Here is a 27,242-nt window from a genome sequence, read left to right on the forward strand (position 1 = left end):
CTGTAGCATTTGCAATGCAATATGTGTTGTATTTTCACGAAAATCCAAGAACAGAAGTGAAATATTAACATTTTTTTGTGACATTTATAAGACAGACGTTATTGTTGTTCGAGTACTTTACGCTGGTGTTTGGATTCCTGCAAATCCCCAGTGTTGCAGGGTGCTTAAGAATTTTGTGATCACAGTGGTACTGTATTCCGGGCTACCTTTGATACTTGCACAAGTGCCACCTTGCCCATGTAACGCTTGTTCCTGAGCCTGAGTGTCTAGCACTTATTGCAGGACTATACCTCTAATCATACTCTGTTTTCTCTTATAACTGCACACTTGTCACTTTCATTTCCTCTGGTGCAATTTTGACTACCTCATGTATTTTGTTTGCTCACAATTTTTACTCAAGTATTTTGTTTGCTCACGATTGTCACTATTACCTTTACTACCTCATGTATTTTTGGTTGCTCATAGTTTTTACTACCTCATGTATTTTGTTTGCTCACAATTGTCACTATTACCTTATGTAAGTAATGTATGTTTTTGCAACCTGTTCTTTTGTAATGTTTCTCATTATGTTTCATTTCTGTTCCTGTTGTGAAGCCTCCGACGCCTTCGGGTAAAGTCCGCGCTTTATAAAAATGCATAAATACATGAATAAATAAATACAGCCTTCGGGTAAAGTCCGCGCTATATAAAAATGCATAAATATATGAATAAATAAATACCGCCTTCGGGTAAAGTCCGCACTAACCAGAAGCTTCCCCCTCCCCCGTCATCACTGACTCATGAGACATGAATATAATGCAAACCAACCAGGCAGATCTCTTTCTTTGTTGGCTTTTCTTTCTCTTTACTAGACATACATGATTAAGAGTGCAGAAGACTTAATTGGTGTGCTCAACAGAGCAAATTGAAAGAAAAATGTTTGTAATCACCATATTCTACACATTGGACTTGTAGAGTATATTGTAGCTGTCAGCTATTTATAGTCACAGTCCTGCGCCTCACTTATCCTTTCTCTCATCACACGGCAAAGAGTTGTGACCTAAGACATGATAACAGCATTATTCTCGTTACACATAAACAACAAACATGCTGCCCACATAGGCTCACAGAAAACACATCCTTCCAGCCAAGCACTCCCCTATGGTGTAGGGTGGAACCCATCCAACAGTGCAATATGGCATCCTGCAGAAGGGCATTAAGCTCCATATAAATGCATCTTTGATACAATGCAATCCAACACACTGCCTATTCATGTGGCACCATATATTTATATGCCTCAAGCTACATCTTCTCTGTCCTTGTGTGCAAGGTTTTCTCGCTCTCCATTTGCCACTCTGTGGTAGGGATCCTTGTACGGCAGAAAGCAAAACTGTGGCGCTTCTGGTAGTGGTGAACTACCAAACACGCCCCCAGTCAGATGTGAGCATCCTGATATTTTAATCTAATTTGGCTTTGTGTACTTTTTGCTGCATATTCACGGTGTTGTGTAATAGTTTTTATAATAAAAATTGATGGTGGGGACAGCTGCACTTTAATAACGCACCGTGCGCTCACCTCACATCCGAAGAAATCCTGGCCCATATCATGCTGTGGATGCTGCCATTTGGTCCTACTATGCCTCGTTAGGCTAGGGACGTGGAGGGCGAGATAGAAAACGGCAGCGACACCCTGAACGAGCATGGCCACGGGCCACCACCACCCACGCACGACTCCTTCCTTGGACAGACTTACCTGAGGCCTGGCTTGCAGCTTCAGTGCAGGTAGGCACAAGAGGCAGCAGAAGAGGGGGCCTGGGACTAGTAATAATTAAATTATGCCCGGCGGCCACAGCCGCCGCACAGTGAAAGACTGTCCTTCTCAAGACAGTGTCTGGCGTGGCTGGGTCCTGGGATGCCTCTCACCTCACTGGTCACACGTACGCCCTCTATGCCGCAGCCCCACCCTGAGGACTGGGCAGAGCAGAGACAACTGCGCACCGCGCACCCATCCCAACATTTAATTAAATGAAGAGCTCAGCCAGATGCCTGGCTGCCAGCCAACGCGGCGAGGCCTAGGCCTGCGCACCAATGCATAACTGCCAAGGTTTCAGATTGCTTTTGTGTGACATTTTCATTATTTCACTGTAATTATGAGTGACATTCAGCGACTATGAGTGACACTTTCTCACGAGCAAAAATCAAGCAATGAAGATGAGGAAAATATATAAATATCAGAAATTAGATCCATTTGAGCAACAACCAGAAATCCTAAAAAGATCATAATAAAGTTGCAAAGCACTAGAAATGGAAGGGCACTAACCAACATGAAACATATAGAGCTCTGGCCCCAAGCAGGCTACATAGTATTAAGTCTCATCTTTCATGCTCACAACAATACTAGTATGCACATTAGTATTATTAAAAACGTTAACTAAAATTACAGAGAAATGTCACGAAGAACAGGGCAGCTCTACAGCCAGCACGTGACTAACACTTCATAACCTTCCGAATGATATGACATTCCAGATATAAAACAAAATAAAAAACAGATGATAACGTACTTTTATCTTCTGATTATTCTATGTACTATGGTGGCTGTGATAAAAAACATTCAGTGCAGGGAAAGGTAAAGGCTTCGTTATGTAAAAGAATGTATTTCATACTGATTATTTAAATTGACTTCATTTTAAAGTGTGTGCCACTGTTATGTTATATGCAGTCAAAGGTACTCTGCTTGTACCTCACACCTGGACACTGCCCACACCAATGCCGACCAGACATTGGGACCCATGTTAAAAGTTTAAGCAGTAATTTCTTAGACGATATTGCCTTACACTGTTGGCCTGCGGTTTTTTAACACACAGTAAACGTGACACAATAATGTTCATTTGTCTTCTTAAGTCAAGATTGGTTAATTTGGGGTCAGTTAGCACCCCAATCCTTCCTGCACCCATGTCTTCCAGCAAACTAATTAGATGAAAACGTCAGCAATAATCCGTAGCTTAGGAGCAATGCTTTAAATCTCAGAGAGGTGGTCACGCTAGTTTCAAACCTAGACTTTGTAAGAACTTCCCAGCCCCGCCCCAGCACACACCACTGCGCAGCCTGCCTCTGGTCAGAGTCAGACAGATAAATAAATAAAGGGTAATAATTACCTAAGTCTTCGGACAGTTTGGCATTGCAAGCCATGATCCTGGCCACTAGCGTCATTAGGCTGTGGGGGCTGAATCGCGCCAGCTTATGAAAAGCTGCAGGCAGTGACCCCAAAATACTAGCTGCACTGTTGATAAGCGGTGCAAGCAGCAGGGGTGTCCAGACAACTTCCTGTTCTCATAACTGCCTGCCCGCGCTGCCGCAGGCCCGCCTACAACTTGTCTCTCGCTCTGCTCATTGGCCAAAGGGCACACACTATCGATTGCAGTCCGTGAGGCCAACATGTAATTAAGAGGCCGGGGCCCTTAATTAATGATGCAGATGGTACGTACCACCATTTAATTCACGAGGCCGAGTGCGCACCATTTAGGCTCCTTGCTGGCAGGCTCTGCTGAGAGTGAGGGCCCCCCCCGGAAAACTCGGAAAACAAGCACTAGTGCCGGGCGGGGCGCAGGATCCTTACAAGCAAAACAAGTGACGTCAGGCGGGCGCGTGCACTTCCGCGCAGGCGCAGAGTGTTCTTGGTCGCTTAATCGCGGGCGCACTCTGGAAGTCAGGCAGCCTTTGTTTGGACGTGGGCGGGGCTCGTCAAAGAAACAGGAAGTAACCGCCGAGGAGGACGTCCGAAACATGCAGGCTCCACGCTGAAGTCCCGGGGCGCTTCAGAGAGACCGGGCGAAAGAGCGAGGGCAGACTGCATGGCAACAGAGGCAACACGGGGCTCCCGAGTGGTGAGGAGACCCCTGCGGCGTGCCAAAAGACGGCCCAGGAACCTGCACACCGAGCCGGTAAGTGAGAGCTTGCAGGCGGGGCGGGGCGGGGGCGGGGGCGGGGGGGGGGGATGGTCTGTGCGTGTACTCTCGTGTGTGGGCGGCGGCGGGCGGCGGGCGGCGGGGGGGGGCAGGGGGGGGGGCCTGGGGAGGTGTAGTGTGTGTCTGTATGTGTGCGCTCGTGTCTGCCTGCGTGTGCATGTGTTGTGAACAGCCTGCTCTGTGTGTGTGTGTGTGTAGGTGCGGAGGTGTGGCTGTGACTGTGATGTGCGCGGCTGTGATGTGCGCATGCGTGAGTGTGCGCGTGCAAGCAGCTGAATCCAGCCGGGGAGAAGCGCGTGCACCTTCTCGTCCGTCCTTCCCTCCAGAAAGGTGACTATACGTCTCCGTCCCTGGAAGGCATCCTTTGGATGCTTATTCCAGGGCGAGACCTAAAAAGCGCGTTTTAGGCGGGTGAGACCAGCTTTTATCTTTTTACAACTGCTCTCTAATGACACTGTTTTGCATACGCTTTACTTTTTACGGTTCGCTGTTAGATTCAGGTCAAGCTGCGATTAACTTCTGTGCTGTAATTCATGAATTTTTATCTTGTGTTCTGATTAACTTGGACATATTATATTTGTCAATCTGTAACTTGGAAGATGTTTTATCATTTTATGTATGACTTTTATGGTTTTCTTTTATAAAACTGAATAAAGTTTGTTGATAATAATCTCTAGGGGATTCATTTACAGGGTAGCGTGGTATCCCTCACAATAACTCCAGGAGTCACAGTCCACACAATGTACATGCGTTGTTCCCCCTACTTCCAACTTTACATGTACCCCCAATCACCTGCCCAAACCTCTCCTTGCTGATGCCAATGTGGTCCTCCGTCAACCCACAGACCATATTTTTGGCCCCTTTAAAACTGCCTATACAATAAAAATGCTGCAGTTGTAAATACATATCAACTACCATTTGTTGTGTTTGAAACATTTTATTGAATAATAAAACCTAATAAACATAAGCTGGTTATTAAAGCAAAACAAAACATCAGTTGCCATACACATAAGAGACAAAAGTAGTACATAAAACTCAACATACTGTAACACAGCAAAGTTATGTAGAGCACAATTCCTAATTTCGGGCAATCTTTAAAGTTCAACAATAGAAACGTTCATAAAGAACAGGTTAAGGAAAGAAAGAAGGTGGGATACAGTGATTTCATTAATGTAATGCTTTCTACATATAGAAAAACAAATACTAATTATTTTCCTTAAACAATAAAGTCCTAACATTAAAATACTAAGAAAAATATATTGAACATTGAACATTTCATATGTAATTAGAATTCAATTTGAATATTTTAACCTCCTCAGCATTATTTGACTCATGATTACAACCTGAATGCTTTCTGGAAAGGAACCGCCTCATGGAGTTCAAAATCACATCTTTTCCAACAATAGGATTCAAATGATAAACTTGAATTTCAATTCAATTTATTGATTTAGGCCATTTTGGAGATCAACAATTTGAAATATATACAAAATCCATACACTTTTGTAAAATTGTCTCCTAAACTTGAATTCCATCCACTTTTTGAATAAACACTTTCCATTCCAGCAAGCATCACAAGACCACTTGTTGTTATCTTCCCAATTAGTGATAATGTTTCGGCTGGCAACAATAAATATGTTTAGAATTTTACTTCCAAAAACAAAAACATGGCATTTCTGAATCATGGTACACAATCAAATGTAGGAACAGAAGGGCATCTTTTGGTGTAGCATTCATTAAGGTTTGACCAGGGTTGAAACTAGAATTCCTGATTTTTGGGACATTTAAATGTCATATTTTTGAAAGAGTTCTAACAGACCCAGCATGAGCTCCGAGAAAAATAGAAGATGACTGAATTGTACGTAGAGAAAATGTGCTGATAAGTAATCTATTGATGTAAGATACAGTGGTCAGGCAATGCTTGTGGATCTAATCTATTCAGATTATAACTCCATAGTTTGCTCAATAAATTGACTGAGCATAAGACTTGAAGGTCCATCTCTCAGATCAGTTCTATTACAGTTTTAGTTGCGATAACACTAATACAGATCATTGATAAATAGATTTTAAAAGCCATAGGTGGAATTGATCCTTGGTCTAAATCTAGATTAAAGTCTGCAATGGAAACCAGTACAAACAGATCAAATCTAAAAGCATTGAATATGTTTATTATAGTGGTTTAGAGTAAACCCAGAAGACACACATTGTTCCTGAAACTCAGAAAATGTATCTAAAGATTATGATAACATCCTATTTTATGTCCAGAGACTGCTTTAGCTGCTTTCCTGTTTAAGTGACAAAAGTTCTGCAGCTCAATGTACTCCATCAATAACAAGCATTGTCATAGCCAATAGGTCTCGCCTTTGGGACCTTATAAGTGTTTAGCCATGCAGGTCCAGTAACAATGTGAAATAATTTCTCTTAAAAAAGAAGACTATAAACTAACTAAGCTAGACGTGACTTTATTACTGGTTAATCAAATGTTTCTGGAGGTTTAGTGTATATAAACAACTCCTTTTTTCTATGGTGTGTCATATAAAGTTGATGCTTTAAATTTTGGTAAGAGTACACAACGTCAAATAATTCAATACTGCTTTTATATTAATATACCTTTGAAAGCTTGAAGTGAAAGACAATTCGAAGTGGCATTTGGTTATGAGTAGGCGCTAATGACTATTTCCGGATGACAATGTAATTAGCATTTTTTGTATAAGATGTGTTAAAAGTATGGGTAGGGAAATGGCTATTTTGGCCAAAGCCTCCCCTTTCTATATGCATGCTACTTTTATTTGTAAACAGAATCACAATTTGTTATGTGGTACACAGTAATGTTAGATGAATCTGTTTTACCCTTCTGATAAGCAAGGGATGGCGATGAACCGTTTTTTCGTCCCTGGTTTTAAATGGATTCAGGTTGGAACAGAAGAGGTGTTGGTTGACGTTACCTCAGAAAATGGTTGTTTCCCGCATGCTGTTTTCATGCGACTTAACTCCCTTCAGAGGAAGAGGCGGCTGCATGCCTGCATATATGGCCAGATCAGTACTTGGCTGTTTCGGTTCTCCAGTTGGCTAGAATAGAAGCTGTTAAGGGCAGGGGCTCAGCTTCCCATTGGTGCAGCAGGTGCAGTGGCACCAGGTCCCAGATTCCTTAAAGGCCCACTGAACCCTGATAACTGCTGTTTGTCACAGTTCAAACAGAGGCCTGAGGGGGCCACAGAACAATGATTATTGCTGTTTTCCACAGTCCAAATAAACGGCAGAGGTCACATTTCCTTTCTTGCCTTGGGGCCCAGGGCACACTGGCTAGGCCACTGGTTAAGGATGCAGTGGGGAAGAGGTGGCGAGACAGGTGGATTATCTAAACAGCTCGACGATGACTTCATGCCTGGGTATTAAAGTATTCATTGCAATTAAAGACTTAAGCAGGAATAGATCTCATAATATAGGAAGGCCTATGTACAAATGCAGCTCGATTAGCGGCTGCCTTTTAACTTCTCACTTATCACCTCTCCTAATTTACAGTTTTATATTAGATGCAGACATAAATCGTGACCTATGAATATGTTTTTCTATCTTTAGGTTCAAATGACCCATCTTTTCCATATGCAAGTATCAGACAGGTCGGGAACGCCTAATGGCTTTGAACTTGATAAAGCCACATTAATCACTGGTCTTGAAATACAAATGGCAGCATTAGGCATGCAGAGGTGTAATCTACATAATCTCATTATGTTCAGGGTACGGGGGAGTATTTAGGGCATAAAGCACTTTGACAAAAACATTTCTGCCACCATAGAAATTCAATCTTCCTTGTCCTACCCTAGTATACAAGTAGTGCCACATTCTTTGTATACCTGAATTAAATAGGCACACAAAATAGTACCGTATTTAAAGGCCCAGTTCAGAATTACATGGAAGGTGCACTGTCCCAGACTACACAACGGTGCAGTTTTCAGTGGGTGCTGTCATCCCACACAGGGGGAGCACGCCAGATTATGCTGGAAAAAACATGTGGTGCCCCAATGTAGGCGCAGTTGTAAACCACCAGTCTGCTTACATAGTAAAGCGTCTGGCAGCTATTAAGTGAGGTGGCACGTTTCCCCTGCAGGTGGTTGGGGTCTGTCGCCATCCTGTCAGGTGGGGGGTATACAATCAGTGCGCCTCCTGACTGCTTGTTTGCCTTTTCGCCAGTGTCAATAATACAGTGCAGTCCTTGGAGGAGTAGTCAATTTGTATTCATGAAAGACACTTGTGTTTCTCGGATGTGTAATCCCCAGATGATGCCTGAACTGTTTCCCAATGGGCTATTTGTACATCGTATTGAATTGTATGGTCTTATGAGGACTGTTAATAATAATAAAAAAGATTTAGTGAGTGTTTATTGCCCTCTATGTCACTCTACTTCTAAGCACCTAATACAGCGTGTACAGTGCTTACTGTCATCTGCTCACTTACTTGCTTATTATGCTTAATATAAATAGTGCACAATTTAGGCGTTTGTGTCTGCCTACAACGTGGACATGATACAAATAGCAGTACCTACAAGGTGGATGGTACAATTCAACAAGAGTCTAAGATACTCCAGCACAGATGACTTTGCATCAACATTACGGGGCATCAGTCTTTATGGCAAGCCAACTTAAAACTTATCAGTATTGTATACAATATTATCAGAGACTATACGTGCCTCTTGGATACAACTTTACAACAGAATTTTATTAATTTGTGTACAGTTGTGTGTATACAATAAAACAACCTCCCCACCATAATTGATCTGTCTATTCATCTTGTTGGGATCTGGAGTAGCATGCTACTCACCGAAAAGCACTTCAACACTTCATCAGGGGTAGCAAGCGCTATATAAATGCAAAACCTTCTTCCCTCTATCCCCCCACAATCTTTTTTAACCCAACTAACAGACCAACATGTCCAGCTCTCATATACATTTTATAGTTCCCTATATTAATTCACCACTAATAATTTTTGGATCCTAGAGTAGTGTGCTACTCGTCGAAAAAGCGCTTCAAAGTTCGTATGGGGTAGTAAGTGTTATGTAAATCTAAATACATTACAATTACTGTTTACATCGGGCTGCACTAACACGAGGATAGAAGTAGAGTGGGGATTAGAGTTTATCTGCCCAGAACAAAGCATACTACAGAAAGTGTGTGAACAGTCTATATGTTGTGCACCTGGCAGAGAAAAACACAGCAGAGGTGGGAAGAAGGTAGGTAATCTGATGGTCAGACCTATGTGGAAAGAGGCAATCACTTTAGGCAGAAAAGAGGGCTTACACGGAGGACTACTTTGTTTGGATGGAGAGCAAGAAAGGGAGGTCTGGAGGATAAGCCTGAAGCTCACTCATCCTGCAAGCAGAGGTGATGGCAAGCAAAAAACTAGTCTTCTAAGGAGGCGAAGAGGACAATTATGTAGGCGCTCAAAGGGAGCACACATAAGATAAGTGAGGTCAACTCCCACTAGGGTATTACGAAAGGAGAAGGAGGAAAGAGATGAGTAATGCACTTCAGAAATCTGTTAACAATAGGATTGATGGCCAAGCTCAAGAGCTCGGGGTACCAGACTTGGGACTGATCGCGTTTGATCTTCTTCAGCAATCTTGGCAGAAGTGGTACAGGAGGCCGCAACTCCACTCGCAACGAAAAGGGTAGCCGAGCGAGAGCCGCTTTGGAAACTCTAACACGCAGAACTGCTGACATTGAGCGTTCTCTTTGGTGGCGAATAGATCTAACCAAGGCTCAACCCACTACTGAAAGAGACCTAGCACGACCTTCGAGTGAAGATGCCATTTGTGATCCATCATGCACTGGCGGCTGAGTTTGTCCGTCCTTGCGTTCAGTGAACCTGTTAAGTGTTGAACCACCAGAGATATGCCCTGATGTTCCAGCCATGAACAAAGGCGAAGAGCCTCTTGACATACGGTCCACGACCCCACCCTGCCCTGTTTGTTGCAGTACCACTTGGCGGTGGTGTTGTCCGAGAACACCTGCACCACTCTTCCTTTGACAGAAAGAAGGAATGCCTTCAGTGCAAGACGAATCGCCCGGAGCTCCAGAGGGTTGATGTGGTGCCTGGATTTCGCCAGAGACCAGAGGTCTTTGATCTCCACCATTCCCATATGGCTGCCCCAACCCAGGAGTGACGCATCCGTCACTACTGTGAACTCAGGTTGGGGGAGGGAGAAGGATCTGCTGTTGACCCAATCCTGGTTCGTAAACCACCATTGCAACTGACTTGCAGTCCCCTCCAAAATCTGAACGTCATTGGAAAGATTCCCCTGGTGCTGCGCCCACTGAAACTTCAGGTCCCACTGCAGAGCCCGTATATGCCATCTGGCATGATGCACCAGCAGGATTCAGGAGGCCATGAGGCCCAGCAGCCTCAGGGTCATTCTCACCGAACACCGGGTTGGAGGCTGAAAAATCGGTATCATAGCCCCAATATACTGGACTTGCTGCTAGGGAGGATAGACCCAAAACTGTGCTGTGTCCAGAACCGCTCCGATGAAAAGGAGCTTAACAGATGGAATCACGTGCGACTTCAGCACGTTAACTCCAGCAAATTATGGAAGTCCGTCGTAGTCTGGAGGTGGGAGCCTTCGACAGCCAGTCGTCGAGATAGGGGAAGACTGGAACCCCTGATCTGCGCAGATGAGCTGCGAACACCGCCATCACTTTCGTGAACACCCGGGGGAGGGGGGGCTGGTAAGGTCAAAGGGGAGCGTGGTAAACTGAAAATGCGTGTGGCCTACCGTGAACCGTAGGTAATGCCGGTGGGCAGGCAAGACGGGGATGTGAAAGTAAGTGTCCTGCAAGTCCAACGCTACCATCAAATCTCCAGGGTCGAAGGCAGACAAGACCTGAGCCAAGGTTAACAACCTGAACTTCTCCTTTCGGAGAAAGCGGTTGATGTCTCTGAGGACTAAGCTAGGATGCAGGCCTTTGTCCTTCTTGGGTACCAAGAAGTAGTGGGAGTAGCAACCCCGACCTACTTCTGGCACAGGGACGCGTTTGACAAAGAGATCCATAACTTCCTGGAAGAGAAGGGCCAAATGATCCTCCGACATGGGATGAAATCACCACAAACTGCATGACCCTTATGCACTCCGCTGCTTGCTGAACTCCGCGTAAACCGCCAGAGTTTTTTTGTCACTTTGCGGAGTTCCTCACTGAGGAACTCCCCATAGGCTTAATCTTATCATGAAAAAATAGATATCAGTCATTTGTTAAGAAACAAGGGTGAGTAGAAACCTTTTGGGTGGAGTAAAATTTAAGACATTATTATTGTGATTTTTTGGGCAATTAGTTGATCCTGGTGTGGATGTATTTCTCATATTTAGTGATATCTCCTTTCTGAGTATAACGTTTCTGGCTTTCCCCTCCTGTATATGGCTTTAGTCCAGTGTGAATTCTCTCATGTGAAATGACATTGTATTCAAGACTAAACCTTATCTGACATTCAGAACACAGTAGTCTGGAGGTGGGAGCCTTCGACAGCCAGTCGTCGAGATAGGGGAAGACTGGAACCCCTGATCTGCGCAGATGAGCTGCGAACACCGCCATCACTTTCGTGAACACCCGGGGGAGGGGGGCTGGTAAGGTCAAAGGGGAGCGTGGTAAACTGAAAATGCGTGTGGCCTACCGTGAACCGTAGGTAATGCCGGTGGGCAGGCAAGACGGGGATGTGAAAGTAAGTGTCCTGCAAGTCCAACGCTACCATCAAATCTCCAGGGTCGAAGGCAGACAAGACCTGAGCCAAGGTTAACAACCTGAACTTCTCCTTTCGGAGAAAGCGGTTGATGTCTCTGAGGACTAAGCTAGGATGCAGGCCTTTGTCCTTCTTGGGTACCAAGAAGTAGTGGGAGTAGCAACCCCGACCTACTTCTGGCACAGGGACGCGTTTGACAAAGAGATCCATAACTTCCTGGAAGAGAAGGGCCAAATGATCCTCCGACATGGGATGAAATCACCACAAACTGCATGACCCTTATGCACTCCGCTGCTTGCGGAACTCCGCGTAAACCGCCAGAGTTTTTTTGTCACTTTGCGGAGTTCCTCACTGAGGAACTCCCCATAGGCTTAATCTTATCATGAAAAAATAGATATCAGTCATTTGTTAAGAAACAAGGGTGAGTAGAAACCTTTTGGGTGGAGTAAAATTTAAGACATTATTATTGTGATTTTTTGGGCAATTAGTTGATCCTGGTGTGGATGTATTTCTCATATTTAGTGATATCTCCTTTCTGAGTATAACGTTTCTGGCTTTCCCCTCCTGTATATGGCTTTAGTCCAGTGTGAATTCTCTCATGTGAAATGACATTGTATTCAAGACTAAACCTTATCTGACATTCAGAACACACATAAGGCTTTTTTCCCCCGTGTGAGTTCGCTCATGTCAAGTGAGAAGTAATTTGTACCCAAAACATTGCTTGCATTTCGAGTACTCATAAGGTTTTTCCCCAGAGTGAGATCGCTCATGAAGCATAACACTGTCTTTCAGATTCAACCTTTTATGGCATAAGGATTTTCTCTAGTGTGGAGTTTCTCATGGTGAAATAGAGTTTTTTTCTGCAGCTTTTCTGCCATTCAGAGCACTCATCAGTATGGAGTCGCTTATGGTTAGTGAGGCTGTGCCTATCAAATAGGAATTTCTGGCATTCACAGAAATTGGTAATGTTTTCCCCCTGTGTGCGTCTGCTCATGTAGAGTGAGATTGAGTTTAAAATGTATGCTTTTCTGGCATTCGGAGAACTGATTATTTTGATGGTGTGTTTTCTTATGGCACTTGTAACCATCTCTACCTCTGAATCTTTTCTGACATTTAGAGCACTGATCATTTTATTCACCAGTGTGGATTCTCATATGTTCAGTGAGATGAGATTTTTGTCTGAAACATTTTTGGCATTCGGAGCACTGATAAGGTTTTTCCCCAGTGTGGGTTCTTATATGCTGAGTGAGACGGCTTTTTACTCTGAAACATATCTGGCATTCGGAGCACTGATAAGGTTTTTCCCCAGTGTGGATTCTTATATGCTTAGTGAGACTGCTTTTTCGAATGAAACATATCTGGCATTCATGTTGAAAATTAGTACGTTTTGGTGAACATTATCTGCGCCATCTTGCCTCTTCCCCTGATGCCACACTTTTGTCGTGCGCGCCCGCCATTTTAAGATGCCCCGATCAGAACAAACCCTTTTGCATGCCGCTGGCCCCTGACATAGCCCTTTGCCTTCGCTAAGCCTGCACGCTGACCACCCCCTGCTTGCACCTGCCTTGAGTCATAAACCCCTCTTCGGCGCTGCTCTGCCCCAGGCCCTCATCCTGTTCCCAGCGCGACACCTCCCTGCTTTCCTTTCATGATCTCCGGCCCTTAGATGCAAACCCCCTTTTTCCCCGTGTGCCCGTTTTGTCCTCCCCGTTCCCAAGCCGACACCCAGCTCTGCCGATACCATCCTTGCCCCTCCCCGTACAATAGAAAGCTTCCCCCATCAAAGAATCCCCGGGTTGATCAAAGCCCCCACCCCATGAGACCCGATCAAACCCCCCACATTCCGTGAATCGGCGGATTATCCAGCTGCGCGATGCTCATCACCTGTTGTGACTAGGGTGGGGACTTCAACTGTAAATGTGTATGGGAACGGGCCCAAAGGGGAGTTCCGAGAATGTCTTTTCCGTACATCAAAGCTTTAACATGTATGTGTAATCTACAATAAAGTCATAAATGTGTGTATAAGAGGCCAGGCCTCAGGAATACAGTTAGAGCACCTCAGAACGATACCTTCTGTCCGTTTCGTTGTGTTCTCCTCCGGAGAGAATAAAAAACCTTGTTTCCTGCTTTCCAGTCTCCAGCGCCTGCCTCTTCATTTGATTTAATAACTAGAGGGTCACAGAGGCAATACCGCCGGGCAAATATCGATTGTCCCCGACCCGATTGAACTTTTTACAATTGGCGTCCCAAGCGTGGGGCCCATCAGCGACTCGTGGATCCAGTGGGAGAGGTCCCGACGACAGAGTGAACGACTGCAACGATCGGGAGAGCTCTTGCCCAATAGACCCTCGTCTGGCAGCCGATCATCCGAACTTCACTAGTTCCGAACAGACCTCTCTCGAGTTATCTACGGTCCTGACTGGGAACCATCAGGAGTGCCGTGAGAAATACGAGAAAAAGAGGACGATCGGGCGCAGGATTCGGAAGACAAGAAACTGTCCACATGGTCCGGGTAAGGTCGTGTTGCCACGACAAGTTGCGAAAAAAAATTTGTTTGATTGCTTGATTGTTCAAAAATACTAGTATTGCTCGTTTTATTTTTATTTTTTTTATTTTGGAGATTCACTGTCTGCAAACGGAGAAACAACAGGCTCTCTCTCTTTGCAAGCAGTGGAGGATAGGTAGGGTAGCAGCCGTGCTTGTTTTCTTTCTCCCCCACTTAATAATTGCTTGAAACTGAACTGTTGTTCGCAAAAATATTGTTTCCTGGAGATTCCCTGTCTGCAAACAGGGAAGTGACCACCCTTTTTGCAGATAGTGAAAAGGGTAGGTAACGCAGATCTTTGCGGACCTACTCATTCTCCCCATTGTTATTTATTGGTCTTTTGGTTTTTTGGTCCATGAGGTATTCACTGCCTGCAAACAACGTAGAATAGAAATATTCTGTCTAGTCTTTGCACCTAGTGATAAGATAGGCAGTGCTGACTTTTTTTAGTCCCTCGTTACGAGCCGTCATGTCTGTCTTCTCCCCACTGATAAATAGCCTGTTTAGCCCGGACCGGGTGTTAGAGGTGGACCATATAGCTCCACTAGAAGGCACCCCTAATAAGGACATGTTCATAAACTATGGGTTAGTCACCATAGCTTATAATAAATTATGGCACAGGTATACCGAAGAGAGTCAAGACAAACAGTGGCCACTGGCAGGATCCTTTGACCTTGATAAAATAGAAACGTTAGAAATAGCCCTTCGAAATAATAAGACAACGCCAATTATGCTCGACAGTCTCGGTATGTGGCGCAGAGAGGCTATGCAACGACTGAGAAAAGACGAGGACAAACAAAGTAGAGAAATATACCGACAGGACAACCCTAGGACACCGCTACCCACGACTTATCCCCCGACACTATGCAAAGGACGACCAGACTTAGGGTCAGACCAATGCGCTTTTTGTAGGTATGTCGGACACTGGAAAGCCCAATGCCCGACTCTACTGAGCGTGAGTAAAGGCAAAGGGCCGACAAGAACGACAGACCGACAGTACGAGAAAAGGCGCGAGACAAAGAAGAACCCGACTTACATAGACAGACCAGACAGAACTACCACGTTTGATTATGCCCGATGGCACAGATTTCGCCAGGAAAATCTCAGCGGCATGCTCAAGTTCTCCTAGGTCGGGCAATGTCAAGACGGGAACCCAGCCTCGTTTAAAATTCACAGACGGAAAGAGATAATTATGACCAATAACTGTTTTTATATTTGTCTTGGGTCTTTGTATGTCGTACTTGTACTGTCCCCCGTCTGAGTTTGTGTGTATGTAATGTACAAATCTGCGTCATCCCTCTACACGTGTTTCCGTGTTACTCGACCTCTGTTAGCAGAAACTTAGCATAAAAGCAACCTGGAAAGAAAGAAATGGTAAAAAAAAAATCCGTAGACCATTAATGAACTTGAACTTTTAATTTAACACAACAAACAAGGAATAATAACGATAAACTGTAGAAAATGAAAGTCAAACAGAACATTCGCCCCCCCCCCCCCATTCTGGAACCTTCCAAAGTAGGGCAGGGTTACGGCTACGCCCAACCAACGGCAACCCATATAAGGCGAGCCCGGCCGCCAACTCTTGGTCAGGAAATCTTGACGTATGGGGGAGCCGGAGGAGAGGCAGGAGCCCGCAGCCTGGGCATTTGCAGGTGGTCCCGCCACATGTCTCCTTGGCCGGCCGCAACGGGCCTGGAAGGACTGAGGTAGTCCCGCCACATGTCCGGAGGAGAACGAGGCACCTCTTCCTTTTCTCTTCCGTCACAGCCGCAGCAGTCCTGGACGGCGGGATGTCCTGCACGTGCCTCCACAGCAATTTGTCCAGGTTGGGCTGGGAGGGAGAGGCGACGCGGACGAGCCTCTCCCACCTCCACCGATAGGAGGTTTCCCAGCCCCCGGCCCGACGCCGAACACCCCCAGTCAGGCGATGGTGCCAATACTTCCACAGCACCGAACGTACAATGGTGGCACCCCAGTACTTGCGCAGCACCGAACGTGCAATGGTGGCACCCCAGTACTTGCGCAGCACCGAACGTACAGTGGTGGCACTTGGGGAACACCGGATGTGGGGAGACCTTCATGCGGGGCGATGAGAGGGAGCGGCATGGAGTGCACCGGGAGAGGGAGACGATGTGAACGAGTCTCCCTCGCCCCCCAGGTGGGGGCATCACAGCTGCACCCCAGCTGAACGTCCCGCTCACACAAAACAGGGACCTCTTCCTTCCACTCCGAAGGATCTCTTCCATTCTTGCAAACTCGACGAGAGTGGCCCCTGTAGGGCCTCAAAATGGCGTCTGGATCCGCTGGAAGGCGGGCCCCGGCCACTAGAGTAACTTTGGCCAGCCATATAACTCGAACATTTGTCCCATGGAGCACGGGCCCCCGTCTCCGACGGCATCTCCGCAGCCTTGAAGATCATACAGGGGTCCCCGGCGGAACCTTCGGCCTTTGCAGGTTTCCGGTAAGGGACGGCTGCCTTGATCGCCAACGAAACAAACATGACATTGCCACACCTTCTGTTAGCGTGAATTCTAGAACTGCCGAAAAGGACTCTGGTCCAAACTGCCAGTAATGGAAACATTTCCCCCTGATGCTGCTTCCGGACTGTGCCGGCCCCGCCCAAAATGGCGCTGGTATCAATCGGAACTTACGAACACCTCGTGGTGTTCCTTCGCACTAATATAAACTTGATGTTCTGAGATTTTATATGATCCTTTGTACACTTGGCTAGAAAAGACAAGGAGAACTCACACGACGAACAGTATGAAAGGATCCCCGTTACAAATGTTGATTACAAATGTACAATGTATTATATTTTTATAACTGATGTAAACCTCATTTACGACGCTCACGTACGGTATGCATATAGGAAAATAAATGCCCCCGAACCCCCAACCAATTAATAGACGTTTTAGTTACTTACAAATGAACGAGTAAAACTTTCCGATGTTTTTATTGCTGCAAGCGAAACCCCCCACTGTATGCACTTTAGCCATTGCCACGACCGGCCAAATACGACCGCACCCTCATAATCCATATGCTGAAATGATTTTGCAAAATAAAGTCTTTGAAACTATGGACGGGTATTGCATGCTTTATTTTAAAAAAAAATGTGGGATCGGTGGGAAAGTTTTTTTCTGTGCACCCTACTCTGCTCTCTCTTTAAGGTTAAAGGAAGATGGTTACCCAGCCCTGGAGGACGGATCGGATCAACAACACGACACTCCGCCTTCAAAGTACGCAACTGACCCATGAACTCTCGCGTAGAGGAAGACCTTGACTTCCAAGGATGGGTAAAACGAACGGTGTAAATGAGGGAATGTAAAAGGAAAAAGAAATAAAATAATGTAAATATTATAAAGTACCACGTTCCAAAGTATCAGGGGCCCAAGAACCGAAGAACCTTAGAACGCCACAGCGTTGAAAGAGGTTTAAGGACCCCGATAGTGAGATACATCCTTTTGACTAGATACCTCGCACTAGGCACCTCTGGTTTCCTTTTTACGTTTCCCCGCACACGACCTATATGAACACACTACCCCCCCTCGACTCCAGAAACCATATCCCCAGGGACCCTGCCCCGAGGAGGAAAGACGAGTAAGAGGTAAGTAAAGGACTTATGAATCCATGTATTTGAATGTGCGCGAATGCTGTCTCCCACCCCCCCCCTTTTTTCCTCCCTCTGCAGGTTACATCAGAGATTACAGCCGAGGTGTGGCGAAGATCCGAAACCTTGCCATGTCTAATGCACGAAACGGACTAGCGCCGCAAGGTGGCGTCTAAGCATGCCTGCAGACTACTCACGTACCGAACAAACCCGAAAAATTAGCACAACCCTGATACAAAGTGATCACCCTTAAACCAGACCGGACGAATGAACCCATGTCACGTATGATGCGAAACTATGAGGGAATGTGTGTGTGTGACTGAGGCGTCGACCCAACTGGTCGAAGGACCGAGAATGCGAGAAGTGCGACAAAATGGTACCTCCTTTCTTCTTTCCTTCTTCTCAAGGCGCGTCCCCTCTACCCTGTCTAATGCTCAAACTGCATGATTACAAGATCCTAACGCAGACCCGCGAATGCCCTTTACTGTGTAATGCACTAAATAGCCTTTCTTGAATACACTGCCACCCTCTCTGTTGCACGTGTACTATTTAGCCTGCCGTTGCACTCTCTCTCTCTCTCTCTCTCTCTCTCTCTCTCTCTCTCACTCTCTCTCTCTCTCTCTCTCTCTCTCTCTCTCTCTCTCTATTTCTGCACTCCCACTCTTCCGAGTGGTTAGCCCCGAAATTGGCAGACTGCCACCCCTAGCACCCCACCTAATTGGCTTCAAATACCGTCAGTATTTGCACAAAAACTTGTCTTTAATACAATCACCCTGAGACCGCGTCGTTACCTCTCCTTTTCCGCTAGAAGTCAATGAACCCAGGTGGGGCCGTAAGGGAAAGGACAGGTAAGACGACAGAGGTTCCCTAATCTGACCCGAAATAAGGGAACTACATGTCAACGGCTCCTATAGTATAAAACAAGGACCTCAGAATACGCGACCCTCCCCTCCCCGAATTGTCGCAATACCCAAGCCGAAAAAATGATCACCCCCGTTACCTCCCCTGTATATGTCCCTGGTTGTTTCCCATAAAACCCCTGTCCTTCCTGATTAAGTAATCGGGCTGTAAAAGGTTACGTAGGATCCAGAATGATGTTTTACAAGGTTAACAGATTAGCCCAAGGTAAAGAAATAACCGAAATGAACCCCATAGTAGTTTAAAAGCAGGATGCATCTATAGAAAGGAGATGTTTTAGTCATGTTCGTCTCTCAGCAAAATACCTGTGTAGTACCATGTTGATGACTCACAGTACCCTTTGTAAATGTAAAACTCTAGAGAACAGCATATCTTCGCCAGGTTCGTCTCACGAAGGTGGGTCACCATCAGATGAACTGTCGTGAACTAATTATGAAGGAAAGTCATAAGTAAATCCAACAGGCCCGTCACCGGTCATTTCATATGCCAGTTGTGAGAACGAGCATTTTCATTCTTTGCCTGGAGCTGGGAGAGAAATAGACTTTTTTGATTATCTCCATCTGCAAATTTTCTAAAGACTGTCTTTTCAAACTTGTTTAAGGGTACTGCTGTTGGAGGAGAGAAGGACCGGATGTGGGAGCACGAGGCCTGACTGCAGACTAAGGAACACCTGCGACATTAGCCAAGGCGAGACCACGACAGAAAAGAGCTGCAGGACGAGGCACTGTTTTCGACAGCATGAAAAGAAAGGGTCGACCTGATGCCCCTGCTCGACGTCCAGTGCCTGTCGACAAGTCCCCGCTCTCTGAATTCTGTCACACGCCCGCCTATTTGAAGTCTCTCGTTCCCCTAGTTTGTTCCCAATTTGGCTTTGCTCCATCCCCCTTTTTCCTCTGACCTACCCTATGGACTGTTTTGAACGCTCTTCTTCCATCGGAACTTTCTGACAATCACCTCAAAGGACACAAGGCGAAAAGGACCTTACCGACCAAAAACGCGAGGAAAGGGTCGTGCCCTGCAACGCAGAACTTAGAACAGAGCTGGACTCGTAGCTCCACCGCCGGTGCTCAACAGCGCCAACGAAAGACCACAAAGAACAATGAGAACGCGTAAAACTTCGAACATTTGACATCCACAATCACCGTTTTTGCTATGCCTCATTTCTCTCCCAGCCGCCATTGTATTGATCCTGCTCCAATCCGAATCTGAAATATGTAATAACCTGCCAGTTCACGTTATGATATGTACTTGCTGCTCGCTACAGAACAGTTTTTTGTATTACATTCCTATGACTTTCCTGCTGAACAAGTTTATCAAAGTTTATCAAATAGGCCCACCCCCTAAAAACTAGAAATCTCAAAATGTATTGTTTACACTTTTTCCATCTAGGGTTCCTACCGTTTTCCTTCTCATGCCCACCACAATAGACCCGAGTAGAAAATGAACCAGCAAGATGTCTTGAATATGTTAAAGGGAGGACTGTTGAAAATTAGTACGTTTTGGTGAACATTATCTGCGCCATCTTGCCTCTTCCCCTGATGCCACACTTTTGTCGTGCGCGCCCGCCATTTTAAGATGCCCCGATCAGAACAAACCCTTTTGCATGCCGCTGGCCCCTGACATAGCCCTTTGCCTTCGCTAAGCCTGCACGCTGACCACCCCCTGCTTGCACCTGCCTTGAGTCATAAACCCCTCTTCGGCGCTGCTCTGCCCCAGGCCCTCATCCTGTTCCCAGCGCGACACCTCCCTGCTTTCCTTTCATGATCTCCGGCCCTTAGATGCAAACCCCCTTTTTCCCCGTGTGCCCGTTTTGTCCTCCCCGTTCCCAAGCCGACACCCAGCTCTGCCGATACCATCCTTGCCCCTCCCCGTACAATAGAAAGCTTCCCCCATCAAAGAATCCCCGGGTTGATCAAAGCCCCCACCCCATGAGACCCGATCAAACCCCCCACATTCCGTGAATCGGCGGATTATCCAGCTGCGCGATGCTCATCACCTGTTGTGACTAGGGTGGGGACTTCAACTGTAAATGTGTATGGGAACGGGCCCAAAGGGGAGTTCCGAGAATGTCTTTTCCGTACATCAAAGCTTTAACATGTATGTGTAATCTACAATAAAGTCATAAATGTGTGTATAAGAGGCCAGGCCTCAGGAATACAGTTAGAGCACCTCAGAACGATACCTTCTGTCCGTTTCGTTGTGTTCTCCTCCGGAGAGAATAAAAAACCTTGTTTCCTGCTTTCCAGTCTCCAGCGCCTGCCTCTTCATTTGATTTAATAACTAGAGGGTCACAGAGGCAATACCGCCGGGCAAATATCGATTGTCCCCGACCCGATTGAACTTTTTACATTCAGGGCACTGATAAGGTTTTTCCCCAGTGTGGGTTCTTATATGCTGAGTGAGACTGCTTTTTTCACTGAAACATATGTGGCATTCAGAGCACTGATAAGGTTTTTCCCCAGTGTGGATTCTTATATGCTCAGTGAGATTGCTTTTTTGACTGAAACATAGCTGGCATTCAGAGCACTGATAAGGTTTTTCCCCAGTGTGGATTCTTATATGCTCAGTGAGATTGCTTTTTTGACTGAAACATTTGTGGCATTCAGAGCACTGATAAGGTTTTTCCCCAGTGTGGAATCTCACATGTGCAGTTAGAAGTGATTTAAGTTTGAAATCTTTTGGGCATTCGGAGCACTGATAAGGTTTTTCCCCAGTGTGGGTTCTTATATGCAGCGTGAGATGTCTTTTTTCATTGAAACATTTCTGGCATTCAGAGCACTGATAAGGTTTTTCCCCAGTGTGTAATCTCACATGTGCAATTATAAGTTATTTAAGTTTGAAATGTTTTGGGCATTCAGAGCACTGATAACGTTTTTCCACAGAGTGGGTTAATTCATGTCGATATAGACTCGGTTTGATACTAAACCTTTTCTGACATTCAGAGCACTGAAAAGGTTTTTCCCCAGTGTGGATTCTCATATGCTCAGTGAGATAAGATTTACGCCTGAAACTTTTTTGGCATACTTTGCACGGAGAGTGTTTTCCCCCAGTGTGGATTTTCATATGCTCAGTGAGATAAGATTTACGCTTCAAACTTTTTTGGCATACTTTGCACTGAGAGTGGTTTCCCCATGTGTGCATTCTGTCAAATTCTGTGAGATAAGATTTATAGCTGTATCTTTTTGGGCACAGGTAACTTTTTTCCCTAACTTCGGTTATTTTGCCTCGATTTTAGAGTCGGGCTTGTTTAGATAATGTTCAGCACTTATCTCTAAAAGAAATTGTGTGTAATCTTCTCAACACTTGAATTGAGCAAAAAGTCTTTAGGTAATAGCCTCTCCGGCAGCAACTTAATTTGTGACTGAAGTTTTTCTCAAATCTATTTGTATAGGATCTTAGCAATGCAGTAATAAGGTGTTACTCTGATATTTAATGATTAAACTGATAAGTACCTTTTTGCACTGGTGTAATGGCAGTAACTGAGGGCGTTAGAACGTGCAGAATACTATTGTGGATCATTAGTCGCAGAACATCAGTTCCTTCTACCCTTTCTATGTTTGGTGTAAGGTTAAGGTTTGTAGTTCTGAGGATGAGGATATTATTTACATTAGATATAGCGCAACGGTGCTCCTTTAATCCATTTTTATATTTAACAGTTTTACATATCACTCCTGCACAACAGATAATGTTGAGGCGATTTACATAGAATTACAGAACAGTAAACAATAAAAAGGAAACAATCTGAGATGGTCATGAACACAATATAGTGGTGAATTTTTAAGGTTTTCGCAAGAGTGAGCAGAGTGGGTCAAGGTGTCATATCCCGAGGCAGATAGTCTCAAACTTGGGTAACTTGTTAAAAATGGTTGTTGAACAAAGGTGATTTTCTAATCTTTTGGTTGTTAACGTGTCAGCTTCGGAGTCTTCTTTCAGCGTCTTTTCTTTGATGGTATCCAGAAGAAACCTTTAGTTGTAACTTTCTTTTATGTAGTGTGTGCTTCCTCTCTAGAATTACATGATGCTTTAGATTAACGTTATTCTGTCATGCTGAGGCAATTTGTCTTTCTGATAATATTTCAGAAGTGGTCTTTCTACATTATTTCTGATGCTGTGTGCACAGATATGGCTTTGCTCTGGGTTAATGAAATGCAAAATTAGAGACTTCACTTACAGGTATAGTACTTTCCTCGCCACACTTAGATTTTTGGAAATTGTTTAAACGTAGAATGCTGGATGTCCTTCAGTTTTTCAAAATAATCCTTCTTATGGTGCTGACATTCAGTTGCTTAGTGCTAAATCTTGCTTTCTTCATCCGTAATTTCAATCACCTATAGTATTAAAATTAAATAGTTAATACATGTACATTTCCAAAAATATAATTTACAAGCCAAATCAATGCAGAATTTTGAAAATGTTGAGCTGTTTTTCAGACAGAGCAGAGTGTAGAATGGTAGCATGAGAGTACTTGGATGGAAGAAAACAAGTTACTTACCTGTAACTTTGGTTCCCCAGTATTGGTAACTTTCATAGATTCCCATGCTTTGTATCATTCCCCGTCGTCGGAATGGGAGTCTCGGTAACAAAAATACCATAGCTGTAGGTACAAAAGACCAAGGAAAAAGGCCTAGGCCTCATTCCCTTTTGTAGCATATCACCCTCTTTGTGTAAAAGAGACCAAACTCAGGCCTCAGCCAATCAGAAGTGCCTCACCCCCTAAAACCTTCCTGACGGAACCTCAGAGCCTCAGATTTTCGTAGCCGTTGTGTACTTAGACACCATATCTGTTGTAGGCTGAGCTTTCCTCGGGGAGGTGGGCGGGCGCACGGGTATCTATGAAAGTTACCAATACTGGGGAACCAAAGTTACAGGTAAGTAACTTGTTGTCTTACCCCAGTATTGGAACTTTCATAGATTCCCATGCTTTGTATCAGAGTAGCAAGCAGTTAGTAACAGAACCACATTTTGCATCATCACAATATAGCAATAGGCAACATGACATAAAGAAACAAAATGTGAAAGACGGAAGGTGGGAAAGAATGGAAAGCTCACCACTCATTGGAAGAGGTTCCTCAGGACAGCCTGTCCTACTGCCACATCACCTTGTTGTAGGGACTCCAAGCAGTAATGCCTGGTAAATGTGTGAACTCTGCTCCAGGTAGCAGCTCTGCAAATGTCTTTGATCTGTACCCCTGCGAAGAGGGCTGTAGAAGAAGCCACAGATCTCGTGGAATGCGCTCGAACCTTTCCAGTCAGAGGTTTTCCTGCAGCAGTGTGACAATGCAGAATGGCACTCGTGATCCACCTGGAAATGCCCTGCTTGGAAAGAGGACGGCCCTTGCTTGGACCTCCGAAGGCAACAAATAACTGAGAGGTTTTCCGAAAACTCTTAGTACGCTCCAAGTAGAATTTCAAACACCATTGCACATCGAGCGAATGTAATGCCCTCTCTGCTGGTGTAGCCGGTTGAGGAAAGAACGCCTTCAGAATGACCGGCTAATTCAAATGGAAGTCTGAGGGGACTTTAGGCATAAACCTCGGGTTAGTTCTCATGATGACAGTGTTTCTCTTGAATTGAAGGAAAGGTTCTTGGATAGTCAAGGCTTGTAATTCACCAACACGCCTAGCCGACGTGAGAGCGAGGAGGAGAGCCAATTTCCATGAAAGGTATTTCATGTCAGAACGATGGATTGGTTCAAACGGCCCTTCATGAGCTGAGAAAGGACTAGATTCAGATGCCATGTTGGAGGCGGTGGTCTCACTGATGGATAAACTCTGAACAATCCCTTTAGAAATTGCCGTCTTCGGCCCGGCTTGCTTGAATCCTGATGGTGCAATGAGCAAGGGACTCATGTCTGAGTATACCCTTCCACGCTTAGGGTGGACAAAAATATTTACAACAAGGGGTGGTGAGGGACAGAGTCTCTGAATTAAGCAGAATACTCTCACCCAGTCAAAAGATCAGGGCTAGATCCAACACCGTCCATCACCACCCCTTGTTGTAAATAATTTTGTCCACCCTAAGCGTGGAAGGGTATACTCAGATGTGAGTCCCTTGCTCATTGCACCATCAGGATTCAAGCAAGCCGGGCCGAAGACGGCTGTAATGCCAGAAACCGGTCCCCGGAAGCTTGTTTCCTTCCCAGTGTAAGAATTGGCTTTTGTAGTCTGGTCTGCCCTGTTCCCATGATGCACTGGGCCAGGGACAGACTAATTTGCATACAGCCAGGTTCTGAAACTGGGATGGTGCAATGAGCTAAAAAACGGTGTTGGATCTAGCCCTGATCTCTTGACTGGGTGAGAGTACTCTGCTTAATTCAGAGACTCTGTCCATCACCACCCCTTGTTGTAAATAATTCTTTCTTGCACCAGCAACAGAATCTCTTCCAGTTAAGACGGTCAAGTCAAGTCAAGTCCTGTTCTTAGAAGGAGCTCTTGCCTGAGAAAGGACCTCCTTAATCTCACTAGAAATGGGTAGGTTCATAAATTCTCGCTGCTCAGGAGTCATGCACTCAGGTGTAGGGACTGCGGATCCGGGTGCCAAACTTGTCCCTCGGACATCGTGAGCAGATGGAGTTCCGTGAACCAGAACTGCCTCAGCCAAGCAGGGGCTATAAGGATCATCCTGCACGGCTCCACCTTGATCTTCCTGATGAGTGGGATCAGAGGTATGGGAGGAAAAGCGTAGACAAATGTCCTCAACCATGCTATCGAAAGCGCACTCCCCAGAGAACCTCGATGGGGAAGCCTGCTTACATAAGACCGGCATTTCTTGTTGGTCGGAGTGGCAAAAAGATCGATCTCTGGTCTGCCCCACTGGCTGAAGACCTCCTCCAAGACTCTCTGATTCAATTCCCATTCGTGGCTGACTGAGGATGACCTGCTCAGTCTGTCGGCATTTTCGTTGAGGACGCCTGGTAAGTGTTCTGCTCTCAGCGAAACCCTCTGAAGGATCGCCCATTCCCAGATCTGCTGAGCTTCTTGCGACAATGAACGAGATCTGGTTCCCCCTTCCTTGTTCACATAGTGCATGGCCGTGGTGTTGTCCGTCCTGATAAGCACATGTGAACCTTGCAGGCGAGGAAGAAAAGCTTGCAGAGCCAGTCGTATCGCCCATAGCTCTAACAGGTTGATGTGGAGGCGTTTCTCCTGGGGCGACCAATGACCGCTGACATGCAGGTCTTGCATCACTGCCCCCCAATCCTCCAATGACGCGTCCGTTGTTATCACTTGCGGAGACGAGTCGCTTGCGAAGGATAGACCTTGGGACAAGTTGTCTTGATTTGCCCACTGTTAGACCTGGCACCTTGGCGTGAGTTTCCCTTCCACTTTTTGCTGTTGTGCCTCAGATGTTTTTGCTGGTGTCCGCTGCTCAGGGCACTGCGCCACGGCCAACCCGTGCCGCTGTGCAAGTGCTCTGTGATTGATGTCCATGATTGGTTCATTGGATTTACTGTTAGTCCCCAGTAAAGTGCACCAGGAGTGCCAGGGCTTGTAAATGCCAATACTGCTAGTGGGCCTGCAGCGCTGGTTGCGCCACCCACAGAAGCAGCCTTTTAAAAATGTGTCTAGGGTCTGCCATTGCAGAACCTGCGTGCAGTCTGGTACTGTCATGCTGGCTGGGCAAGTGCACACACTTGCCAGCCCCTAAACCTTCCCTTAACTTCATATTAGTCACCTCTATGGTAGGCCCCAGGGCAGGGTGCATTGTAAGTGTAAGGTAGGACATGCTCTGATGTGTGTGGCATGTCCTAATAGTGAATTACTGCCAATTTCGTTTTTCACTATTGTAAGGCTACCTGTTCCCTTTAGGCCAGATGGGCTGCTGGAATTATTACACTCTATAATCCCAGCAGGCTCAGGGAACATGGTAGAAATTAATGTTTAGTATGCCTGAACTCAGAATAATAAAATACTTCTTTTAGTAAAGTTTATTTTAATATCCTGTGTTTGCAAATGCTACTTTTAGAAAATTAGCCTTTGCTTGCCTAACCATTTCAGCCCGCCTCTGCTTGGATGTGTATCTGACTGTCTGGGTTGTGTGAGTGACAGGGCTGGGGGATGACAGGTGGTGAATGCCAGGATTACACTTTAGTGGGAGGTGGGAGTTTCCCTGGACTATGCATCAGGCTGTGCTCTGCCACCACAATGCTGGCTCCGCCCCCCTGGGGAGAGACTGATGACTCAGCCTGCACCTGGCCCAGGAAGGGCGAAGCCTGTCAACAAAGTACTCCTGGCTGCCCCTGTCCACACAATGCTGGCTCCGCCCCCCTGGGGAGCGGCTGATGTGCCTGCCCACACACTGAAAGCAGAAGCCAGAAGTACCCCCAACAAGTGCTCAGAGGCTGAGAGCAGTTATGCAAAGGCCCCCCTGGCCTGTGAGAACAAAAGAAACTGTGTATAAAAGTAGGAGCCCTGCTCCTTGTAAATTAGAATCCTGTTTTACCACAAAGGACCTCTACCCGACTAGAAGGAGAAGAGACGCTGGGAGGACTGGCCTGCTGCTTGCC

At 45.8% G+C, this 27,242-nt stretch overlaps 1 long non-coding RNA gene across 2 annotated transcripts in view; it reads right to left on the bottom strand.

Moving 5' to 3' along the window:
• Window positions 1-27,242, bottom strand: part of LOC144806046 (uncharacterized) — a 190,973-nt gene that overhangs the window by 136,896 nt on the left and 26,835 nt on the right. Inside the window, exon 3 of one of the 2 annotated variants that reach the window (XR_013605670.1) lies at window positions 22,907-23,063. This is a non-coding gene — a long non-coding RNA (uncharacterized LOC144806046). Of the gene's footprint in view, window positions 1-21,206; window positions 23,064-27,242 lie in introns of those variants that run through there. The other variant, XR_013605669.1, reaches the window with a different exon arrangement.

The sequence above is a fragment of the Lissotriton helveticus genome (genome assembly GCF_964261635.1).
Source record: "Lissotriton helveticus chromosome 1_1 unlocalized genomic scaffold, aLisHel1.1 SUPER_1_unloc_41, whole genome shotgun sequence".
In the NCBI taxonomy this organism is placed as follows: domain Eukaryota; kingdom Metazoa; phylum Chordata; class Amphibia; order Caudata; family Salamandridae; genus Lissotriton; species Lissotriton helveticus.